This window comes from Oncorhynchus masou, unplaced genomic scaffold (genome assembly GCF_036934945.1).
Source record: "Oncorhynchus masou masou isolate Uvic2021 unplaced genomic scaffold, UVic_Omas_1.1 unplaced_scaffold_973, whole genome shotgun sequence".
NCBI lineage: Eukaryota > Metazoa > Chordata > Actinopteri > Salmoniformes > Salmonidae > Oncorhynchus > Oncorhynchus masou.
In genome coordinates, this window is record NW_027016239.1 from 238,641 (window position 1) to 243,753 (window position 5,113).

Here is a 5,113-nt window from a genome sequence, read left to right on the forward strand (position 1 = left end):
TCTGCTGTGGCCCCTCCCTCCCCAGAGAATGTCCCAAGGCCTCGGACTCCTCTCAGCTCTGTCATTATCACTCCGTCCGCTACAGAGAACTTCCAATACCGCCACATGCCTCACCTGGCCCCCATCACCAACCTGAGCCAGACCGGCAGGAAGCGGCTCCAGGAAATGGCAGTAGTGGCCCCACAGGTGGGAGGAAATACAAGAAGGGTATATTGTCCACATGTCCTTCTACAGTATCGCAAAGCTCTAGATTTTGCAGATCAAGAGAAGAGAATCCATAAACTTACAATCCTTTATCTCCTTGTCCAAAGAATTCAGGAAGGGAAGGTCAAAAAGACAAAGGGCAAAGCCAAAAAAGTAGTGAAGCAAGAGAAGGCCAGTAAGATACAACAGATGGAAAATGTTGGAGAAAGTAAGGAGGAAAAGAAAGAGGAAAAGAAGAGTCTGAGGAAGATGTGAGGAAATAGAGGAGGGAGAATTGAAACATAACCAGGGAATACTAGACCAGAGAATTAGAGAAATAGAATGAGGTAGCAGAGAAAGAGCATCTATCTGATGTGTACATGGACATATTGTACTTTTCATAATAACAAGTATGTTAATTGTCAAAACTATTTAGTTATCGATTTTACATTCCCTCTCCCAGTCGCAGCTTGATGTTTGTCATGAATATTGCCCTGGAGGCAGAAATTTCTCAAGATATGGCAGATGCAAAGCCAAAATTGGCAAGATTGTAAATATTTGTGGAAAATAATTGTGTTTTATGGACTTAATTTAGGGTAAGGATTAGCAGTGTGGTTAGGGTTAAGGTTAGGTTTAAAATCATATATTACTTTATGCCTGTGCCAGCTTGTGACCACTTTGCAGAACTGCCGCCAGGGCAAGATTCATGACAATAAATGCCAAACTGCATCCCAGTCATCCTCTCCCTATCTCTAAAAGGCTGCAGAACATGCAAGCTAGTGATGCAGGGATTGTCTCATAACCCACAGTCCCCAGGCGGGTGGGTTGCAGGCAGGTTCAATAAAGTGACAACAATAGGCTACATAACAAAACCCATAAATGAATAATTATTGTACAATTTACACTAAGTGTACAAAACATTAAGGACACCTGCTATTTCCATGACAGACTGACCAGGTGAATCAAAGTGAAAGCTATGATCCCTTATTGATGTCACTTGTAGATGAAGGGGACAGGACAGGTTAAAGAATGATTTCTAAGCCTGGGGACAATTGAGACATGGATAGTGTATGTGTGCCATTCAGAGGGTGAACAGGCAAGACAAAAGATGTGTCTTTGAACGGAGTATGGTAGTAGGTGCCAGGCACACCGGTTTGTGTCAAGAACTGCAACACTGATGGTTTTTTCACGCTCCGTTCCACCAACCAAAGGACATCCAGCCAACTTGGCAACTGTGGGAAGCATTGGCTTCAACATGGGCCTGCATCCCTGTGGAACGCATTCAACACCTTGTAGAATCCATGTTCTGAGGACAAAATGGGGTGGGGGGCTAACTAGATATTAGGAAGGTGTCCTTACTATTTTGTACACTCAGTGTATAACCTATAGGCTACACTGCGCAGTTAGGGGCCGTCTGTAAAGGTACTATCTTTACCAGCATCATAAAAGCTGATATTATTTCATGGGCCTATTGCAACGAAGATTGGCCACTAGAATATTGCCAGTTTATATTCATAACTAAAAGTTCACCCAATTGTATCTTCTGTTATAAAGACCATATTCAAATGAATAAAAACAAAAATAGAAAATGGTTTCCCATCTCAAGAGATTAAACAAAAAAATGACCACAATAAGTGCCTATTAAGTAAAGGCTGACCATAACAGGGCTTCATATGATATTTTTTTCTTTTAACCCCTTTATCTCCCCAATGTTCGTGGTATCCAATTGGTAGTTATATTCTTGTCTCATTGCCGCAACTCCCTACGGACTCGGGAGAGGCGAAGGTAGAGAGCCATGCGTCCTCCCCGAAACACGACCCTGCCAAGCTACACTGCTTCCTGACAATGCCCGCTTAATCCGGAAGCCAGCCACACCAATGTGTCGGAGGAAACATCATACACCTGTCGACCGTGTCAGCATGCATGCGCCCGGCCCGCCACAGGAGATGCTACAGCGCAGTGGGACAAGGACATCCCTGCCAGACAAACCCTCTCCTAACCGACGCTGGGAAAATTGTGCGCCAACCCAAGGGGAATGGAAGCTTTTGAATTAGACGGTTCAGACAAAAAATACAATTTCTAAAAAATGTCTAGCCCCTTTATCTATTGGTAACAGGGTTGACGTATTATGCTCAACACACTAAGTTTTCCATCACAAAACAAAAAAATTAAAAAAGAGCAGAACCAGCTCACGAGCTCAACTAGCACCTGCATTTTGGAGCTATGTCTAAAAAGCTTTTTGTCTTTTACAACTCTCCCATTCACCTGTGTGAACTTCATCTTCGTTGCATGCCAGCCTTTTACCGGCTGCGGAGAGCCTTTTCTGTTTGCATTTTGTTGTGCACCAGGTTTTCATGTCTTTTCATGTTCTGTTTGTGAGAGCTGGCTCTGACCCATAACAGTCAATCCTCTTTGCCGGGAACCTTCTTTAGCACTTTACATTTTCCCAAATGCTTCCAAACTGATGCTTTCTCACAGCTGCTCTTAGTCTTGGGTTGAGAAGTCATTCTCCAAACCTAATCGCAAACAAAGAAAAGATTAAAACACATGACGGTCCAACACAATAGGGGAGGGGGGCATAGGGAAGGTATAGGAGAGGAGATAAAAAGAAAAGACTTCCTCCGTGTCAGGTAAGCAGTCTCGGAGTGTACCCTCACCAACTTACCGGACTGAGTGAGTTCTGAACATCCCTCGCTGTCCTCTGTTCCTGCGTCCAAGTCTTCTTGGGTCTCTTTCTGGTGTCTGTCTTGACTCTTAATACGTTTTCTCAGTTCTTTCCCAGGCTTGCCTGAAAAACACAAAAGGATGGAACATACATAAGAGTAACAACAAATCCACGTATTAGCAAGCAACGACATTACATTTTTGTTCAGAACTCACTCAGCCTGGTAAGTTTGACGGTAGACTGCGGATGTTCCCTTGCTTACGAAAGCAGCCGGTGTCTACCGTCACAGAATTACCAGGCTGTGTGAGTTCTGAACACCTGTCACTCGAGCTTTCGCTGTCAGGTTCATACTCACCGATGCAACCGGTGTCACTCAACTGGTGTTTTGTATCATATTTGTATAACAGCTGATGAAACTATGAATAAATGTTATCAGTGTAACTTCCTGAAAGTTGCAGATTGAAAATACAATCTACATAAGACATTCTAAATCAGCAGGTTTTGCATTGGTGGAGTTTTGGCTTGCTTGGTGACATCACCAGGTGGTCTAAGTTAATAGACCAATTAAAATGAGTTTGGAATCTCTCTGCCAATAACAGCTCATTTTGAGGCTACATTTCCCTCTCATTAGTGGATTGATCCATGTTTAACCATGTTTTGAGGCTATATAGTGTTTGTTTACATGTACTTTGTTTACCCACATTGAAGTAAAACAAGCTTTTATGCTGAGTTCTGATGGGGTACAACTGTTGAACTAAGCTCATGAAGCATTTATAAGTTATATTCTTCAAGAATCAATGAGTATATATCATTCAATTGCAGGTTCAAAAATGGATTTTGGAACTGCGGATTGCAACTTTAAAATGAAGGAAATGAGGGGGTGGTTGACGGTTGGCTACATACCTTGGCACTAGAGATTCCTGCTTTTAGATTACAATTTTAAAACAATTAATTAATAAATGTATAGTATGACAGATTACCTATGACAGCAACAACTGTCTCTCCAAATCAAACCTTCCCTTCTAGCACCGCACTGTCTCTGCCAGTCCTGCAGCAAATAAAACATGTTTTCACACAAAAAAAATGTAATTGGACCATCCGGATATCCATATTGATTAGTGAAATATTCCAAATGCCTTTCCCTAGCTGCCATTTCAAAATACAATCACCTCTAAACAAAATGTCTCACATTGTGACTTGCGCAAATAACTCGGCATGCCACAGGAAAGCAACCGAGCTTGGACCACATTTGCATTACAATGTAGGTACCAGTAGCTAGTTTAACATTACTCCTATGGAGTTATTTAACATTATGCACAACACAACATTCTTCCATTTGAGAACATCTAAGACATCATAGCAAAGATAAACAATGCAATAATAATCCATTCCGAAATGTATTAATGTCTACTCCAGCAACCTTTAGCAGCTAGCTGGCTAATTAACCTATCAGTATAGCCAGGAAAAATGGCTCGCTAGCTAGCTGCTAGCAAGCTAACATAATGCTACAACAGAGCTGATACTTTTCCATGCGTCTACGAAATGTAGCCCGCTACAGCTACATTGGCCGAGTTATTGTTGAATAATAACGAAGCTAGGTAAATTCATTTAAAATAATATCGCTAGTAACTGCAAAATACTTACAGCTGAAATACACTGCTGTTTTCTTTATGAGCATGGTGAACTGAGGAAGCCGCATCCACGTGTCGTGTTGTGGGGGAGGGGACAAGTTCCCCAAATAGACCCTGGCTTTGGATCAGATTTGAATTCCCCCCGCTAATGGTCCGTGTTAGGTTTGGGGAGGGGAAGCTGATCCTAGATCTGTATTTAGGGGAAACTTCGCCCCAGCACATGCAAAGAAAGAGAGTTGGGGAGAAGGGGAGGAGAGAGAGCGTCGCTCTCAGGATGGACAGATCATGATCAAAATCTACCAGTTAGAAATTGGTTTCAGAATATAATATATTACCTTTAGCAGTTCTAATGTCTTCATTTGCCCCATTTCATTAGTCTTGTTGATTGATTGCTGATATCTAGTTTCACAGAAAAGATGGTGTTGATGAAGAGCATCCATCCATGTATAGACATATAGTTCATACTAGTGGTCCTACCCATTACCCACTTCACTCCATTAACCCTAAACTTGCTGCTCACATGGTGGTTAAATGTATTTGACTTTAGGTTAGTTAAGGTTAAGAAGGTAAAGATTGTGTTTTGCTGTGTTGGGAGCACTAGTGGCAATGCTGCCTCACCCAGATCACAAATTAC

General features: G+C 42.1%; 1 long non-coding RNA gene across 1 annotated transcript; it reads right to left on the reverse strand.

Moving 5' to 3' along the window:
• Positions 1-2,299: 2,299 nt before the first annotated feature.
• LOC135538499 (uncharacterized) lies at positions 2,300-4,578 on the reverse strand. Its single transcript, XR_010455434.1, has 3 exons — positions 4,493-4,578; positions 2,849-2,971; positions 2,300-2,699 (listed from the first exon to the last, which is right to left on the reverse strand). It is a non-coding gene; the product is annotated as an uncharacterized LOC135538499 (long non-coding RNA).
• Positions 4,579-5,113: the final 535 nt, after the last annotated feature.